General features: G+C 36.5%; 1 pseudogene; it reads left to right on the forward strand.

The window, feature by feature from the left end:
- The first annotated feature begins 4,902 nt into the window (after nt 1-4,902).
- Nucleotides 4,903-7,777, forward strand: LOC106823654 (olfactory receptor 7G2-like; annotated as a pseudogene).
- The last annotated feature ends 13,533 nt before the right edge of the window (nt 7,778-21,310 follow it).

Below are 21,310 nucleotides of genomic sequence, written 5' to 3' on the forward strand. Positions count from 1 at the left end.
CACGTTTACGTTAACACCAACAGTTCACAAGGTTCCACTTTCTCTAAATCATTGCCAATACTTGTTAATATGTTTATAGCAAGTATCTTAATGCGTATGATTTGGTGTCTCATTATGGTTTTGACTTGCATTTCCTTAATGATTAGTGATGGTGAGCATCTTCTCAGGTGCTTTTTGGCCATTTGTATGTCTTCTCTAGAGAAAGACTATGCAAGTCCTTTGCCCATTTTTAATCATGTTTTTTTTGTGTCTGTTTTGGTTTCCAGTTGTGGGAGTTCATTGCGTTTTCAGGATATTAGTCCATTATCATCTTATTTTAAAGTGGTTGAGTTTTTCACTCTTTTCATTTTGTATTGTGATCACTTAATCTTATCTAAGGGATGATTACGCTCTCTCCAAGGTCATAAGAATACTTTCTTATATTGTTTTCAAAAACACTTAGTCATTTTATCTTTCACATTTAAGGCTTTGGTGTTTTGGAGTGTTTTTAGAGTATGATGTAAGATAGAATCAAATTTTATTTTTTCCAACATGCACACAATAATTTCAGCACTATTTACTGAATGGTACCATCCTTTACGTCAAAGTTACATTGTCATAAAGAAAGCATCCAGGGGCCTGGCCCATGTTCGAGTGGTTCAGTTCACATGCTCCGCTGCAGTGGCCAGGGGTTTTGCCAGTTTGGATCCTGGGTGCAGACATGGTACCGCTCATCAGGCCGTGTTGAGGTGGCGTCCCATATAGCACAAGCAGAGGCACTCGCAACTGGAATATGCAACTGGGTTCCTGGGGGCTTGAAGAGAAGAAAAAAAAGAAGATTGGCAACAGATTTTAGCGCAGGTGCTAATCTTTAAAAAAAAAAAAGGTATCCAATGCCATCTCTGTCCTAAAAAATCTTCATATAGATGAGGGTTTTACTGGTGATACTTTTCTATCTGTTATAGAACGATAACATTTTAGTTACTGTTGCTCCATAATACATCTTGTAAGGCAAGTACTCCACTTTGTTCTTATTTTCCGTTAAGTCAAATATTCTTTCTCCACCACTCTTTCATATAAATTTCAAAGTCAGCTTCTTAAATACAATAAAGTCCCAGTATGTGCCTTAAATCTATACAACTATTTGAGGAAAACTGTCATCTCTCTAATATTGTGTATATTTATCAAAAGTTTGAATATCATCTGCATTTTTTGTGTTCGTTAGTGTCCTTCAGTAAAATGTCATAGGTTTTTGCATAACGTGCTTTGAAATATTTTATTAGAACTTTTTGCAGGTATTTATCTGATGATCTTGTTAAAGGTATCTCTTACAAATCACACATTCTAAATAATCTCTAACAAATCGTCTATAGATTGTTTGGAATTCTCTACGTAGATGCTAATTGCATATATTAGTTATGACGTGTTTATTTCTTTTCAGTGACTCAAATCTACACTATGTTGTTTGAAATAGTGTCTTTTAGTATCTTCTATATTGTTCTTGATTTTAAAGAGAATGTTTTGAGTATTTGACCACTGCGTATTTCATTTACTGTAGATGATGTCTGAAATACTATTTTTTGAGTTAAGGTGGGTTTCTCCATTCTTACTTCACTATCTTATCATGGAAGGACGTTGCAGTTTATTTAAATGCTTTTTCTCCATCTATTGAAAATGATGATATGTTTTAGTCTTACTCTGTAAATGTGTTAAATCATATTCAAGTTCTAATACACAGATATTTATTCATTAATTACTAAATATTAATTGAAAGCACACTATTATGAAGCCTTATTGTCAGTGCTGATGATAAGAGTGTGCGCAGATAAAAATCCTCATGAGAGGATCTTTCAAATTCCATGGCATCTGGGCTACCCTTCATCTCCCTTTGTCAGTAGGCTTTTGTATAATCAGTCTGACACTCCTTGTCTTATTTCCACTTACTATTCCCTCCATCATTCATTCTATATCAACTGTGCTGGCCTCCTGATATTCTGTATTTTCATTGTGGTGATTGTCTGTCTCAGGACTATTTTTCTTCCTATTTATATTTTTATTTTCAGATTCCATTTGGATGGGAAGGATTGTTCCTTTCTCTCTTTTCACCTATAGGTTCACTTTTTCTCATTTAGCAGGTTCACCTGTGCCCTCAACAATCACCAATCAGTTCTCTAGTCCTAAATTTAGTTTCCTGACTCCTTCTGCTTGAGTATATTGTGAATATCACAGATCCAGTCACCATGCCAGCAGGTAACTTGGCTCAGTTCTTCCCTGGGGCTTTTCTGAAACTTTCATCTGTTCAAGTTCACATTCAAAGGCTCAGGCAGTGTCCACAACTCTCCTGTTCAACCACATTTGTCAAATATTGAAATTCTGTTCTTGTCTTTGACTTCAAGCACATAATCTCTTCCAGAATATTTAACTTCCAGTGTGCTCATTAACAGGAGAGATTAATTTCTTCCTTACAGAAGTAATCCGTAGAACCCTTGACTTTAGTCCACTCACTGGTTATGTTTGAGTTACTTGTGAGGAACATGGAAAGCCTTCTCTTGTTTTATGAGACCAGCTATGTCTTTTTGTATGTTTTCTATTTTAACGTGTTGAATTGAATGGGTGACATTCAAATACCATCTTTTCTTATGTCTGTTTCTAATACTATATCAAGAAGTTTATTGACTAAAAAACAAAGTTAATGTAGGAAAAGTTAATATGTGGTAGAATAAATTGATAAATGCATTAACATATTAAATTCATTAATGACGTAAAGTTTGTGGTTAAATATTAACCTGGAGCACCATCTTCACCTATAAAATTATGGTTGAAATCTCACTCATTCTACTGAGAGTATGGGTGAGCCAACATACTATTGCTTTGGCAGTGCTGTTCTAATTTATTGTAACTCTATTAAAAATCAAGTGCCATAATTTCAATCCACAATCCCCAATTACTAAGGAAAAATGTACACTTAACGTATTGTGATGAAATTGGAAAAGGTGTTTATAAAATTACAAAGTCTGTCCATATCGATCACAGTCAGAATAGTTTACAGATCATAGATTATAATCTGTTGTATAAATAAACATTTTATGTTTATAATTTTTGTGTCATAGTTTTTAAAATTTTTTATGTAATAGTTTATGATTTAATAAGCAATAATTTTTAATTTTTAAGAAGTAATAGTTTTTAATTTTTATGTAATAGTTTATTTAATTTATGTAATAGCTTATGAAGATTAAGGTTCAGGAACAGTGACTACTAGAAAGAATCGTCACTGAGTGTTTGCATTTTACAATAGCTTAGCTCTATTTATAAATGCATTTTTATACCAATATATAACGTATACTTTCACACTCAAAGTTAGAATCCATTTTCCTGCTGTCATTAATTAGGTAGGGATCCCATTGATTGCACCAAAAAATGAAGACTGATATCCAATTAGAGAAGGTGGTGTGTGTGTGTGTGCAAGGTATGTGAAATGAAGTGAGCAGAAACAGGTGGAGAGAGCTGAATGGCATATACCTGGCCTTGCAGTAACATGGAATCAGCCATCTTGAATTCTTCCCTTCTACAGTCTTGGTCTTAAGGGATTTATACTGTCCTGGGATCTGAATAACAATGAAAGTGTTTGTCTAATGAGGAACTTCGCATGTTGAACCACCAGGGAGGCACAGACTGCAAAGAGCCTCTCCGTGACCACCTCACTCAACAGCCCCATTCAGTCAGGAAGCAAAGCCTGAGCCACTTTCCTGAGATGATCCTTCTTGCCTACAAGCCTGGGGCTTCATTCGGTCCCTCAGCCTTTCTCAGAGACAGATTCTCTGTCTCTATCATTCAATATCCAGGGAAGATGCCAAGTATCATCCCACAATGAAGCCAGCCAGGTAACCTAAAATCTCTTAGACAATGTTTTGGGCATGAGAGCAGGTGTCGCGGCAGTTTCATCCCTGCACAGCTGTGAAAAGAATCCATTCCTAAGACGTTCAATACTAAATCCTCCATGGGATTCCTGCCTGTATGTCATCATCTTAACATGTTCATTTGTACCTTTGCAACAATACTCATTCAGCTCTCATTCTGCTTGTCTTCTCCTCTCTATATGTAATAGGAAGAACCATTTAGCATTTGAGCTTAAATTCTCCCCTTCACAAACATGACTGTTATAAAATTCTCTGACATTAACTTGAATTTTTTTGGTGGTGGAGGGGAGAGATGTTAGTCACTTCACCTTATCTTCCCATTACCTTCCCATCCATCTTTGTACAGAACGCCTTTTGTGTTCTCTTTGTTGCCTGGGTGTGAGGATTCTGGAGAAGGAAGTGTAGACCCAAACAGACAGAGCAGACTACTTCCTTTGTCTACTTGTTCATCGTTATAAAACTATTGATTATTTTAAATTATAAGGACAGCATAGATGTAATAATAATTTAAAAATACCACCATCTACCTCTTTCCAGAATTAGCAAATATTGGCATTCTGCTATAGCAGCTTCAGGCTTTTTTCTTTTGTAAAGTAACAAAATAGTATATGTATGGAAGGCTCCCTTTTTATATTCACCTTCATTCACTTCATGCACCAATGTGATGGCTTCAAACCACAGGCATGGTTTCATATTTTGTATATATCCATAAATACATATATATAGAGAGAGTGTGTGTGTATGTGTGAATGTGTGTGTGTATATATATATAAAACATTATAATATCTCTCAGCTAGGAAATATAGAAGTAAATCATGATGCGACAATAGAGTGAAGCACTCTATGGTACTTAAAACGAATAAAGGAAATTGAATACATTAACAAAAATATAAGTGTGAAAACCAATTGTAAAATGACATGCACAGTTTTATTATGCTTCTATATGCCTTTTTAAAAAGAAGGAACAATGCAATGTTTTTAGAAGAATAATATAAATATAAAAAACATGCAGGTGGATAATGTGGATCAAGTTAGTGTAGAGCTTCCCTCAGGTAAGGAAAGATTCAAAATTGTACAAATACCTGATGTGAGAGCTTCAAATATATCTATTATTTATGGCAATGAAAATACCTAAAGAATGATGGCGAAGAGCATGAACTTGATAATGTTAATGGATGGGTGACCAGTCATTTATTATTATTCTCTACACTTCTTTGTGCTTCAGTAATCCATAATAAATATAAACACCAACATAGCTTTAAAAGCATTTAAGCACTTCTCATGCTGTAGACTTTATATCAAACAATTTTTCTCTTTTAAGTTTTCATTGTATTGATTCCTAGATCTAATTTATTTTATTATGTAACTCATTTTAACTGCTTTATGTCTATGTCAAATGAATATTGATATCATTGATACTGCCTTCCTTCCCCCTCTACATGATCAAGATTACCAGAGGAAAATTCAGCACATAAGCCTATCCCTGAAATTTGTGATTATTGTACAAGGGGAGCTCTCTTTCTTTCTTCTTTCCTCAACTTGCCCCACCAAGACCAGTTACATAACAGGTGCTATTGTTCGTGGAAAAAAAATCACAATGGAAAATATCAATATGAGGTTCCTATATGCTGAGCAACATGCTCATTGTTTTAATTCTATTCAATTCTGACCATTGCAACAAGCCCACCAAGTTTTCTGGCAGTTCGCAATATACAAACAAGAATACTGGGATTTCCATACACTTAAAGAGTTTCCCCATTCACAAAGCAAGTGCTCGAGGCTGGATTAAATTCAGTTTCTGAAGCTGAGTATTAACTAAATGATTGATCCTCTGATAGCCACTTCTATATTCCTCAAAAGAGAGAGGACCATGACTGCACAGGAACGTGACTGTTAGGATACCCAGTGTTAGAGTTATCTCACAAGTGTTTGTCTTCTAAGAAACATCAAATTGTTAATTTTATGTGTCTTTTTTATGATCCAATGCATTTCATCCTTGCTCCCATTCGGCTTGGATTTTTATTTGTTTCCCTGTATTTGATCATTTGTCACTTACTACCTTAGGGGAAGACATCCCTAAAGATGAGACAGACTTTGTAACTGTATTATTATATTTCTGATTGTTTGAAGATGTGGAATGATTCTAAAGGAATGAAGCCATATCTTATTACTTTCATTCTCAAGACTTGCCCAATGTGTTAGACAATAATTGCTCAGTGATGTTGGGGTTAATTATGTGAGTAGAGGGAAGAGGAGGAGAGAGAGAAGAAGGATGTAAGGAGAAATAAGCAGAGAAAAGATTTGAATATTCACTTGGGTTCACAATATAGATGAACATTTTTCTAGAGCAGCAGTTCTCAAACATTGGTGTATGTCAGGATCATCTGGAGAGCTTGTTGAAACAGGCTGTTGGTCATTACTTCTGGAGCTTTTATCCTCAGTGAATCTGGAGTGGGGTCCAAGAATTGGCATTTCTAAGATGTTCCCAGGGACTGCTGCTGCTGCTGGTCCAGAGACCACATATTTTATTTTCTTGTCACACAGCGTTTTTCATCAGATTCAAAACCAACAAGGAACCCAGAAACCAAACAGATGTTTCAGAATTCCTTCTCCTGGGGTTGACAGATGATCCAGAACTGCAGCCTCTCATCTTCTGCCTGTTCCTGTCCATATACCTGATCACGATCCTGGGAAATCTGCTCATCTTTCTGGCTGTTAGTTCTGACTCCCACCTCCACACCCCTATGTGCTTCTTTCTCTCCAATCTGACCTTTACTGATATCTGTTTAAGCACAATCACAATCCCAAAAATGCTTGTGAATATCCAGCACAGAATCAGCACATCACCTATACAGCTGCCTCCTCCACGTCTGTTTTGTTCTGGTTTTTGCTTGTTTTGAAAATTGTCTGCTTGCAATAATGGCCTACGACCGCTATGTGGCCATTTGTCACCCACTGATGTACACAGTCATCATGAACCCCTGCTACTGTGGACTGCTGATTCTATTCTCCTTGTTCATTAGCATCAGGGATGCCTTGCTCCACAGTCTTATGGCTTTGCAGCTGTCCTTCTGCACTGACTTGGAAATCCCACACTTCTCCTGTGAACTTGCTCATGTCATCATGCTCACCTGTTCTGATTCCTTCATCAGTATCTTTCTGGCTAATTTTATGGGTAGTATACTGAGTGGAATGTCTCTCTCTGGGATCATTGTTTCTTATATTCAAATCATCTCTTCTCTTTTGCAAATGCCAACAGTTTGCAGAAAATATAAAGCCTTTTCCACCTGTGGATCTCATCTCTTAGTTGTCATCTTTTTCTACGGTACAGGATTAGGGGTGTACATTAGTTCTGCAGTTACTGCCTCTTCCAGGAAGACTGCAGTGGCTTCAGTGTTGTACACTTTCGTTCCTCAAATGGTGAATCACTTTATCCATAGCCTGAGGAACAGGGACATGAAGGGAGCTTTGGGAAAAATAATCAGTAAGGTAACTTTTCTTTAATAATTTTGTCATCATATTTGGATCAGGTTTCTGGAATGAGTCAAGGTGAAAGGTGTTCTGTGTCTGAGAATACGTAGCTTTTATCAGCAAGGTCCACATCATGACTAAACAGCATGATGGCTAAGTACATTTAAACCTGGGCTTGAATTCTGATGTTGCTCTTTATCAAACTCTGGGATGTTTGACAAGTGATTGCAACTGTCTAAACTCAGTTTTTTGGGTCATGTTTCACAGAAGGAGAACCTGAGCCCTGGGATCATGTTATAGTGATTTTGGAGGATGGCATTATCAGAACCACGTTGGAGAAGGGATTTCGGCAAGCAAAGGATTTAAGCAAGGCCATGGTTATTGGGAGAGACAGTTTCCACATTATCTAATGGTTAGGACCATGTGAATTTTACCCTAGCCTTAAGATTCTTGTGAGGCAAGAGAGCTGACTTTTGTGAACCCAACACACTAATTACTAAGAGTTGTCTTTATTTAAGTGTACCTCTCTGGAGAAATATCAGAATTCACCATACATAGTTTCATCATCTATAACATTGACATAATTGAATTGCCTTAGTGGTTTGAGATGATTTTGATGTGTTTGCTTGAGGCTAAAAAAGTTATGGATATTAACAACCAAATAAAATCCTGCCTCGTATATTCTCAAACAGGAAACAGTTACTTTTCATTCTAGGAACTTCAGAGGTAAGGATTGCATGAGTATAAGAGAGTAGGGATGCATTCTATGCTCCTTGAGGATAGCTTCACCCTTATTATGAGAATGACAGTCTTCCACATATTATGGGCCATTTTCTTTTCCTCTCCTGTGAAATATCTATGTGTGGTATTTCTATCGAGCCACCTGTTTCTTCTTATTAGTTTGTAACAGTTGTTTACTTAATTGAGATAACAATCTTTTGTTAGTTATATGCAATGAAAATTTCTTCAATATTTTTATAGCTTCTTTTGCAAATTATTTATAATGTTTTTTGGATGAACATACATGCTTAATTTTATTCTAGTTGAATTTGTCAGTATTTTCTTTAGTGGTTCATTCTCAATAGGCGTTGTTTCTGTATCCCATACTTACTTCAAAAATAAAGGATTTGTATTTTTGGCTTTTACATTTGAGGCATGATCTCACCTGGAGTTTAATTTTTACTTTGCTGTGAGATAGGAGGTCAAATTCATTTTATGTCCCTGTACCTTTTTATTTGTTTATCCAATCATTGTAATCCGACTTCTGCAAAAAATAAACTGTCCATTATGTGTTGCTTTTTGTTTGGGCTCTTCCTTCTAATCAACAAGTTTATTGTATGTATCCTTGTCATAATAATTGTGTCATAACAATCAGCTAAGAGAAAACTTGTTATAACTAACAAGCCCGAAATCTTATGGTTATGTCTTCAAATCACATTGAATCAGAGGTTGAATCAAAGTCACATTGAATCACTGCTACTTTGATAATCTGTAATTTATTGCAACAGTATTGATAACCATGAACCATAATTGTATTCCTTGGTCGATAATGTGGGAAAAAAGTACATTTAAGCTATTAATAGTGAATTAGGAAAAGTCGATAGTGAAATTCTATAAAGAGAACAAATTTCTGTTACATTTGAGTATGCAGAATATACTACAAACTGCTAAATATAATATGCACAAGCAGAACCAACATTCAGTGAGCCATACAAAGAATTTTCCCTTGGTGTTTGCATTTTTAGGGTACGTTCCCTATATTAGCACATGTACTTATAAGATAGTGTATCTACCCATGTAAAGAAACTACATTTTTCAGTTTAAATGTGGTATTAGTCTTCCTGATCTCGTTGTTAGGACATCGTTGTATTTAAATATACCTTTTAGAAAGACTAGAATCTAATAACAGAAGGAAGATGTATTTGGGTGTGTAGGTGAGTTGAAAGGAATTTCAGCCAAGAAAGATGTAGAGAAAGATGGCATGCATTTGATCTCTCAGGGTGAATCAACCAAAGTAAAGAACTTCTTCTCTGAGCTTTGCTCCTCAAGAATTTCTGCTGCCCTGTGATCACATGAGAATAAAAAGGTTTGATTAATGAAAGGCTTTAGATATTGAATGCCGAAGGAACATAGAGACTGCAAATAGTTTGTCTGTGGCCACCATACTCAACAGCCATGGACATGTCATTATGCAAGCCACATGACCCTAGTACCAGGGACCATAATTGCTGTCTGGGAGCCCAAGGCTTCCCTGTCTTCCTGTGCTCCCTTAGTTCAAAGCTTCCATTGTTCTATTTCACATTCAGGGAAGAATGGAATGCCATTCCTTGCTATTGGCACCTGGGTAATCCGAAGTCTCCTAATTTATGTTTTGCAAACAGAGACAGGTCTTTGTTTACCAGTACATCTAGGGGCAGTTATAAGGAGAGTCCATCACGAAGATGAGCAGAACTAAGCAGTCGCTGAGGGTCCTGCCTAATAGTTCATCATCCTCTCCTGAACTTGTCTGTTTGTACCTTTGCAGCAGTACTCAGGCATCTCTCATTCTAATAATCTCCTAGATTTATCCTAAAGTCCAGAAAACTTTCCATGCTGAAGAACAATCTACTTTTGCTCAATTTTGAAAACAAAATGCTTTACAATTCTCTAACATTTTCTTTAATTTCTTTGGCAAGAGGGAGAGGTTTGCGACCAGCTTCTCCTTTCTTTTCCATTCCTGGCTAAGGATTCCACTTTCTAGAAGAGATATCTTGCTTTGCCCCTGTTTCTTGGTTATGACTATTTTGAGAGAGAGGAGATGAAGAATAAAGAAGATCCCATAACTACACTCCAGTTTATCTGTTTCTCTTTAGTAATCTATAGAATATTTTCAAAGCCAAAAAAATAGAAAAATAGATAAGGTGCCTATGTATCTATGCATCTAGATTTAGTAAATGTTAATATTTGCTGTCAGAGTTCTTTTCTTAAAGTAAGAAAATAACATGAATAAATATAGCCTTGATCCAAGATGTCAAGATGGTGGTGTAGGCAGACTCTGAACTCACCTTCTCCCAAGAAAACAACCAAGTTACAACTCTTTTTGGAACAATTTCCCTGAGAGAGAGCTTAAAACTGGGTAAAAAGAACCCCCACAGCAAGGGGTAGTCCTGACGGAGGAACAAGAGGCAGAAATTCCTGTCTGGAGAGAAAAAAAAAGCCACCTTCACAAGCTTCATGGTCAGCCAGACAGGAACCATCCTAAGGTACACAGCCTTCTCTAGGGGAGCAGGGGACCTGAGCATGGGAGTGTTGTTGCTATAAGCATACTTTGAGCTCAGCAAATGAGTTGAGTCTCATAATATCTCGCTTTGCTGGCTGTTAACTACAACGGAGAATGTCTTTAGAAAAGCTATCAGACATATGCAGAAAAAAGCCAGCTCTTAAAGGGACCATGCACAAATTCACCCATTTTGGAAAGCAACTTAAAATCACCAGAAAGAAAGATTCACAGTCCTTTCTTAAAAAGAGACTAACTTCATAGGCTCTGGGTGAATCCTGGTGAGAAATGAGAACTCTCTAGGGACTGAGAGATGGGCAGCAGCCATTATTGTGACCTAGTACAGGCATGCTGACACAGACGCTGGCAGACACCATTGGAGTTGTTAACTTGGCCTGTTAGCCCAGAGCCTTCCATGGAAACTAGAGTGCTAATTTGATCCAGCTCAGCCAGAGCAGGCAGGCAACCTGTCCTAGGGATTGGCCCCACCCAAGGGCAAGCCCTTGGGCAACTTTTTGGCCTGCATAGGCTGGGTGCCTGGATCTTCTGCAGGTAGGTGAGTGGGTTTGCCTCTGTGTGGCAGTTCATGCATGATGAGTTGGTGGAGAGTGTGGGGCTTTGGTGGAGTTTGTGGGGCCTCTGCAATGGGGCATCTGGGTCTGCTCCAGGCAGTCAGTAAGTGTGCACAGGCCAGGACTGTGTTGATGGTGGGTGTGGACCTGTGGGTTGAGAGGCTTATCAGTAGCAGAAGACCTGTGCTTCCCAAACAGCCACATAGGAAATCAGCCCCACATTCAAAAGCATGAAACAATTGGGTGGTCCCATGCCTGGGGCCAGCCCTACTTAGCTGCAATCCTGAGAGAGCTGACAACAGCCTCACAGCCTGGAGGTCTATAGCAATCTTAAGCCCCTGAGCCTAGCAACCAGGCACACTGGGGGCCTACTCACTTAACAGAAAAACTGCAACAGAAATGTTCTATTAGACCTTGCATCAAACTTTGCAAAGCTATAAGCCAACAAATTGGATAATCCAGAAGAAATGGATAAATTCCTAGAAGCATTCAACCTTCAAAAACTGAATCAAGAAGAAATAGGTAACTTGAGTAGACCAATTGCCAGTAAGGAGATCAAAACAGTAATCAAAAGCCACCCAAGTAGTAAAAGTCCAAGACCAGATGGCTTCCCTGGTGAATTCTACCAGGCATTCAAAGAAGACTTAATACCTATCCTTCTCAAATTCTTCCAAAAAGTTGAAGAGGAAAGGAGTCTTCCTAACTCATTCTACAAAGTCAACATTACCCTGATACCAAAAGCAGACAAGGACATTAAAAAAAAAAGAATATTACAGGCCAGTGACACTAATGAATGTTGATGCTAAAATCCTCAACAATACTAGCAAATCAAAGGCAACAATACAATACAAATATAATACACCATGATCAAGTGGGATTTATTCCAAGGATGCAGGGATGAGTCAATATCTACAAATCAATCAAGGTGATACATCGTACTAACAAAACAAAGAACAAAAATCACTTGATCATCTCAAAAGATGCAGAGAAAGCATTTGACAAGACACAACACCCATTTATGGTAAAATCTCTGAATAAAATGGGTATAGAAGGAAAGTACCTCAACATAAGAAAGGCCATGTAGCACAAATGCACAGCTAATATTCTCAAGGAGAAAAACTGAAAGTTATCCTTCTAAGAACAGGAATGAGACAAGAATGCCCACTGTCACCACTCATTTAATACACTATTGGAAGCCTTAGCCAGAGCAATGAGGCAAGAAAAATAAATAAAAGGGATGCAAATTGGAAAGGAAGAAGTAAAACTATGACTCTTTGCAGATGACATGATTTTATATATAGAAAACCCTAAATAATCCACTAAAAAGCTTTTAGAAATGGGGCTGGTGCAGTAGCACAGTGGTTAAATTTGGATGTTCTACTTAGGCAGCCCAGGGTTCACTGGTTAAGATCTCAGGTGCAGACCTATGCACCACTTGTCAAGCCATGCTGTGGAAGGCGTCCCACATATAAAGTAGAAGAAGATGGGCATGGATGTTAGCTCAGGGATAGTCTTCCTCAGCAAAAAGAGGAGGATTAGCAGCAGATATTAGCTCAGCGCAAATCTTCCTCAAAATAAAAAAACTTTTAGAAATAATAAGTGAGTACTGTCAAGTTGCAAGACACAAAATCAACATACAAAAATCAATTGTGTTTCTATACGCGAACAATGAAGTAGCAGAAAGAGAAATTAAGAATGCAATCCCATTTACAATTGCAACAAAAAGAATCAAATATCTAGGAATAAATCTAACCAAAGAAGTGAAAGATCTGTACACTGAAAACTATAAAACATTGTTGAAAGAAATTGAAGAAGACACAAAGAAATGGAAAGATATTCTGCACGCTTGGAAGAATTGGAAGAATTAACATAGCGTAAATGTCCGTACTCCCTAAAGTGATCTACAGAGTCAGTGAAATCTCTATCAAAGTTCCAACAACATTTTTCACAGAAATAGAACAAGGAATCCTAAAATTTATATGGAACAACAAAAGACCTCAAATAACCAAAGGAATTCTGAGAACAAAGAACAAAGCTCGAGGTATCACACTCCCTGATTTCAATATGTACTATAAACCTATAGTAACAAAAACGCCATGATACTGGCACAAAAACAGACACACAGATCAGTGGAACAGAATCAAGAGTCCAGAAATAAACCCACATATCTATGGACAGCTAATTTTCAAGGGAGCCAAGAATATACATTGGAGAAATGAAAGACTCTTCGATAAATGATGCTGGGAAAACTGGACAGCCACATGCAAAAGAATGAAAGTAGCCCATTATCTTCCACAATACACAAAAATTAACTCAAAATGGATTAAAGATAAGTGCGCGTTCAGAGGCTGACCTTCCCACGCCACCAGGGCCTCACCTCCCCATGTGTAGAGATCCAGAAGCTGCCGAGCAAAGAGTAACAGGCACGTAAATAAGTACCCTGAGTCTGGCTTGGCAGTCACCATGGAAGAGGTGGTCAATAAATGGAAATGAATGCCACAACTCAACAACAGTGAATCCAGGGCTATCTATTTTCATCGGAGACTAGCACGGAGCTATGTAGCCAATGCTTCAATTGTTTTGGAGGTACATTCCTCAAACAGAACTGTTGAGTCAACAGAGGCACACCCAGGGCTGGGAGACACTGCAAACTGCCCTCCAAAATGGCATGCACTTGCCCTTTATCAACAGGGCACAGGACAACTCACTGCACACCCTCAACATTGGCATCAGTGATTTTTTTACTGCCCTTACCATACATTTCATACTTCCTTAATAAAGAATCTGACTCTATTTTCAAGGACACAAAAGTGACCTAACCACCTAGTTTTCTGTTTTAACCAGATTTTAATTAGGTGGCAAGACATTTCTCTGTTAGAATAAATAAATCCTAAGTGGTTAAAAAAATGGATTAAAGATTTGAATGTAAGACTTGGAACCATGAAACTTCTAAAAGAAAACGTAGGAAGTACACTCTTCAACATTGTCTTAGCAGCATATTTTCAAGTACTATGTGTGACAGGGCAAGGGAAACAATAGCAAAAATAAACAAATGAACTACATCAAACTAAAAATCTTATGCACAGCAAAGGAAAGCATCAACAAGATGAAAAGACAGCCTAACAAGTAGGAGAAGATATTTGCAAGCCGTATATCTGATAAAGGATTAATATCCAAAATATATAAAGAACTCATTTATCTCAACAACAGAAAAACTAACAACTCAATTAAAGAAATGTGAAAAAGATCTTCCAAAGAAGATATACAGATGGCCAACAGGCACATGAAAAGATATTCAACATCATTAACTATCAGCGAAATGCAAATCAAAACTACAATGAGATATCACCACATTCCCATCAGAATGACTATAATTAACAAGACAGGAAACAATAAGTGTTGGAGAGGAAAATGAGACAAGGGAACACTCATAGACTGCTGGTAGGAGTGCAAATTGGTGCAGCCACTATGGAAAACAGTATGGAAATTGACTATGGCCATTAATATATGTGCACTATATAATGTATATGCCTATGGTGATGAGACTCCCTTTCCCCCCAATTACTTGAAGATTAAAGCATCTTTCTCATGAGGTGATAAGTAGCACATTCCTCTCTCCAAAAAACAACAATTTAAGATGCAGTACTTGCATGGAGATTTGGGAAAAAAATACTGAAGAAAGAAAGCAACAATTTGTTAGTGTGTCTTCAGCAGAATCCTAAAATGAGAAAAATTCCATCTGCCAACACACAAGTCCAAGCTACTTGACAGGAGAGTTGTTTTAGTAGTAGGAGAAGAAAGAACATTGTCAAATCAGCCTTAAGAAAAGAAAAGGAAAATGAGCAAAGTATATCAGGATACTTCAAATGATTCTGTAGTTCTGGAGTTTAAAAAAATTAATCTCTTATGGGGCTGCCCGGTGGTACAGCAGTTAAGCGCACACATTCCACTTCAGCAGCCCGGGGTCGCGGGTTCGGATCCCGAGTGTGGACATGGCACCGCTTGGCACCGCTTGGCAAGCCATGCTATGGTAGGCGTCCCATATATAAAGTGGAGGAAGGTGGGCACGGATGTCAGCTCAGAGCCAGTGTTCCTCAGAAAAAAGAGGCAGATTGGCGGCCGATGTTAGCTCAGGGCTAATCTTCCTCAAAAAGAAAAAAATTAATCTCAATCTCTAATGGTTTGTCAGGGACCTGAAAACCTAGTAAGTATGAAGTAGTTGTTATTTAAGATGATAATGACAACTGATGAGAAAATGAAAACTTACTTTTACAATTTTCTTGCCCCTACCACACAAAGGCAGTGTGAAATAAACACATGTACACTCTCTTCTGTTTAGCTACCAGTCACATTTTTATTGAAAGTTTATAGAAAAAGACATTAGAGTATTTTAAATTTTAAATTAACTGAAATCGTAATTAGTTCCCATGAATAAGTTATTACTTCTAGATTTATTTTTCCTTTTCTTTACTTCCTCCCTAGCTAGCCCAATGGGACACATCCTATCCTTTATTTCTGAGTTTCCATGGCATATTATAGAAATAATTAATCCCTCGATATTCAGTTGCTTGATCCTACTCCTTCTATGTTTTGACAAATCTGTCTCAATTGTATAATTAACAGATAAGGTCAGAAAAATAAATATTGAAAATCAATCATGACTTCAGATCCTCTTGCTTTTTTCTCTTGGTACCCTGTGAAAGCCTGAGTGCCTTGAGCACTAGCTCTTACAAGAATCCCTAGCTTATGAGCCAGGATACTCTCCTACTTCTTGTGTTAAGATAAGATATCTGAGAATATAGTCATTGATTACCCGAAACAGGCAAGTTAATTGGCTATGTTCAGGGTGTATCATTACATTTGCCTGTTATTCTTATGAACCAATGGTTTAGAAAAAAATCTACAAGAGTGTGAAGAACTAATTAATATCCTAATATTTAGAGCTGAATAGCCCTGGGCCAACTTTGCTTCACCGATAAGAATTTCTGGGCCCTGATCATGGAATCATCACAGCATCATAAATCATTTGGGGTAAGATATCTGACTCAGACACATCTGAGTTGAATCCAGGCTCCAGCAATTGCTTTGTGAACAAATAAATTGTAATGACTGTGCAAGAAGCATTCTACTATACTCATGTGTATAATAGGAATCATCACAAAGCCTTATGAGAATGTTACAAGGATGAGAAATGAATAAACAAAGTTAAAATAAATAATCTAAGGGCACCCACACAAATAATGAAAATCCAAGAGAGAAAAGCAGTTTGACTAACAAGATATCTATAGTATGAGAAATTTAATTAAGGTTTTCAACTACATATGTAATATGAATTTTCATTTTTGATGATGAAATATTTAAATTATCAGATATTGTACTAAAAACAATAATGTCTGAGAATCTGCCACTCAGCTTCAACAAATTCAAATATATTGTTATCTTGCATTAAGTTTTTATAAACAAAATAATACATGTATATTTTAAGGTCCTCCGTCCTCTCAACTTTATTTTCCACATTCTTGAGCATTTTTCACTCCCCAGAGGGAACCACTACACTGAATTTGATATATATTATTTCCCTGTTTTTCAATCCATTTAGCGTGAAACGGATGCAGTTCAGGACACGCTACTCCAAAATATAGACACTTAGCATATTGAATATTTTATGCTGAAGGAATTTGAGAAAACAGCAGAGACAAGAAGACTGCTCTGACTTTCTCCAGTTCTTTACCCCTAAAATGGATCACAAAACCTTAATGCAATCCCTCCTTATACCCAGAGGAAAGGAGCGTCATTATCTCTGGAGATAAATGGACATTGAGAAGAATTCTAACAAACAAAACTTGCTGTTTCCTCCAGTTTATACTACATGTGCTTCACACCGTCTTATCTATCATATTTATACACAACTGCCTACTCTTCATCAAACCTAGCATAAAAATACTCTGTTCTAGCGGTTTCTTCAGATTTTCAGTTCCTCATGAAGGATCCCATGTCACATAAAACTTATGTTAAATAAATGTGCATGCTTTTCTCCTGTTAATCTGTGTTAGTCAGTTTAATTTTCAGACCCAGCCAGGGACCCTATGAGGGTCAAGGAAAACTTTTTCCTCATCTACAATGCTATCCATAAACAATGTTATTGTTCTGTGTTTTAATTCTTTATATAATGTAAATGTCATTTTGAAACTGATGTTCAAAACAATACATTTTGTGATTTACCACTCCTGGATCATTTCACTCTGGTTCATTAAATTTAACTATGTTACATATTGCACTGTCTTATGGCATAACAATTTTATTTTCTCAATTTGATGAGTGTTTTGATTGTGGCATATATATGTATCCACATACATATGTATTTTCATACAATATATAGATATATACACACATACGCATAAATACACATATGTGTAAAAGTAGTATAAAATACCCCTGGAATCTCACCAAATTCAAGACTGCATCTCTAGGAATCAAAGGAGAGGAATGGAGTTGAATACCAACTGTAAATAATCTTTATGTATGTTATTTTTACTTTAAGAAGACAACTCTAATGACAAATGTTGACATTTGTAAATTCTCAAATCAGTCCTTTTATTCTGTAGTATCTGCTTTTTAAAGTAGTTCAGACATCAATAGAGCCACCAGTAGATGGCATACGTAGCCTGTAGACTTGACTTGGTTATTCACATTGTTCCACAGCCTCCTCATTGCCAGGTAACAGGCAAAGAATAGAGATCTCACCTAGCTAATCATATAAAAAAAAAAAAAGGAATGGGAAAATAAGCACAAACTGATCAACCTAACTACAGTAGAATAAGATCTCTATTTGCAAAACCAGGGAACTTCAGATGACCTGAGTGCCAACACTAAGGAGTGACATTCAATTCTCTGGATACTAAGAAATGAAAATCAAGCTTTATCCTCAGGGAGCTCAGAAAAACAGAATGAATCACCAGTTTTCTCTGGAAAAGTATTTTTTCCTGGTATGTGACTCAGTTTTGCTGCTTACTGACAAACTTATCACTGGATAGTTTATTTATTGCAGAAGCAGAATTACAGTGACTGATTGAACTAGTTATTAAAAGATGCAGGACCATGAAAATGAATTTGATTCCTGCCTTACATCAAAGGCAAAACTAACTTCCAGGTGGATTCATGCTTCAAATATAAAAACCAAAATGACAAATTCTTCAGATCCAAATAATAAATGGTTTTGTAAAGAAGACCTATTGAACACAAGGCATTAATGGAAAGTATTGACAAATTCAACTACATCAAAACTAAGCACTTGTGTTGATTTATTAAACATTATAAAGGATGTGCAAAAGCAAGCCACATACATAAAGTTGAATTAGCAATGAATATCACTGACAAGGATTAATACTCTGGTTATATAAAGAACTCTTAGGAATTAATAAGAAAAAAATGGCTCAATAGAAAAACCATAAACAGATATATTTAACAGAGAGTAAAAGTAAAGGCCCATTAACATGTGAAAAGGCACTCAATCTCATTAAACTTAAGGGAAATGTCAGACAACAAAATGATTTTTACACCCACTCGATTGTCAGTGTAAATGAAAATCTTTTGGTGAGGATATGTATCATCAGGAAAAGTCTTTGGAAATATAGAAAGAATAGGTACTTGCATATACCCAATAGTTTTATCCCAAATATAAAATATTCTTCTTCCCAACAGAAAAGATTTATATCAATATTTAAACAGATTTATTTATTCATAAATGCAGAAAAATGCTAATCAAAATATGTTTGAGTTTTATAAAGATACCTATTTTTTAATGTCATGATGCATAATATAATAATAGCACTGAAAATGAATTACTGTTAAACAAACAACCTTTTTCAACCTCAAAATCACAAAGATGTAAAAAACAATCAACACACAAAAAGCATACATTAAGATTCAATTTAGTTAAAAAAGAAGACAATTTATGAATTGGATACAGATACATATGGGGTGATCAAACAATAATATAGAATCCTATTGCCCAGTTTGTGGATAAAATACTGGCAATTTCATACAATTCAACTTCATAGAAAAACATCAAATAAAGTTATAAATTCAGCATAGCATTTGCCATTGGGGAGAGAGAGGGTGCTATGACTGAAACATACTTCAAGTGGGTTCTCTGATGAGAGTATTGCTTTATTTCTTCACCCAGGTGATAGGTATGTGTGTTTCATTATGTTAGTGAACTCTAAGAAATATAGATCCATTTTACACACTACTTTTTATATGTTTTAACAAGAAAACCTTGGGAAATGGCTTCATATTCCATATTCTAAATACATTCTCCCATGGGCTTCTAATATTAAAGTTATGCATTTCAAACTTCAAAATGAAGCAGAATCTCATAAAATTATTATTGAAAGTGTGAATCCTTTGATTTCTCTGCAGAGTTTCAAAGTTTGTCCTTCTTTTGTGAGGTCCAGGAACCTTCCTGCTGTACAAAAGCCTCAGCTTAATCATATTTGCAAATGTTCTGTGGAAGTCATTGCAGGAATCTCTGTACTACAAAACATGGTGACCAAGAAGGGAGCACTCCTCAAATTGTGATGTTCAACATAATGCATCTCTCTCTCTCTCTCATATGATAGCCACAATGGAAAGGTCTCTGGGCAATTTCATTTTTGTTTTCATTTTTACTGAGCAAGATTTGCCCTGAGATAACATCGGTGCCACTATTTCTCTAATTTTTGTATGTGGTCACCACCACAACATGGCTGCCAATGAGTGGTGTAGGTCCATGCCTGGGACTGAACCCAGGCTGCTAAAGCAGAACATGCCAAACTTAAATACTAGTCCATGGTGCTGGCCCCATTCTGGTCACTTTCTTGATGCTCTGGGGAGATTTCCATCATTTCACCCACAAACCCACTGAAATGATTCTGACTAGTAGTCCTGCTTTTTTCTGCTTTGGGGAAAAGTCTTCTCCTTAATCCTGCAAGCTTTCATTTTCTCCTGTGCTGTTTCACACTCAACATTTCCTTCTAAAAGTAACATCCATCTCCATAGAAAAACTGATCTCTTCATAGACACCTTAAAATGTTTTTCAGGAGAGCCCAAAGACTTTAGCCAATATCTAAGTATTCAATGATTCAATTAATTTTTATGACGATATTTCTCTGCACTCCAGTAGAGAAAAAAGTAACACAGCAAGATGAAGTGACCAAGAGGAAAGTAAAAACTCAGATACTTTCTTATAAACAAATCAATAAGAAGAAATCATAGCAAAGTGTGAGGAAAACATTACCAGCCTTTACTCTTCCTAGATAATAATTATTCATGTGATTATGTTAATCAACCAGAAAAAGCAGCTGACAAATATTACCAAAATGGTAAATAAATCTCATTGTTGAAGGCAAGTAGAAAAAATATGTGAGAGAAGAAACGTTAAAAGATTAATAAATATCAGAAAGATAGAACACATATGGTATGAATACTAGTTAAATTAGCATTTTTTATCTGACAAATATTATTGTGAATGTCTGTAGTGGTTATGGGGTTGACTTCTTAACAGGAATTAAATCCTGTTAAAATTAAAATCGGTTTTATGGTTAAAAATTAACCATAAAAATTCTAGAAGAACGTAAAGGTAGTTCACTCTTTGACATTGGTCTTAAAAGGATCCCTTTCCAAATACCATGTCTACTCAGAAAAAGGAAACAAAGGACAAAATAAACAAGTGGGACTCCATCACACTAAAGAGCTTTTGCGAGGCAAAGGAAACCATCAACAAAATGAAAAGACAACACACCAACTGGGAGAAAACATTTACAAATCATATATCTGACAATGGGTTAATCTCCAAAACATATAAAGAACTCATACAACTGAACAACAACAACCAAAAAAAAAAAAAACAATCAAAAAATGGGTAGAGGATGTGAACAGACATTTCTCCAAAGAAGATATACAGATGGCCCATAGGCACATGAGAAGATGTTCAACACCACTAATCATCAGGGAAATGCAAGTTAAAACTACACTAAGATCTCTTACACCCATTAAAATGGCTATAATCACTAAGACAAAAAATAACAAATGTTGGAGAGGTTGTGGAGAAAAGGAAACCGTCATACACTGCTCTT

The sequence above is a fragment of the Equus asinus genome, chromosome 20 (assembly GCF_041296235.1).
Source record: "Equus asinus isolate D_3611 breed Donkey chromosome 20, EquAss-T2T_v2, whole genome shotgun sequence".
Taxonomy (NCBI): Eukaryota; Metazoa; Chordata; class Mammalia; order Perissodactyla; family Equidae; genus Equus; species Equus asinus.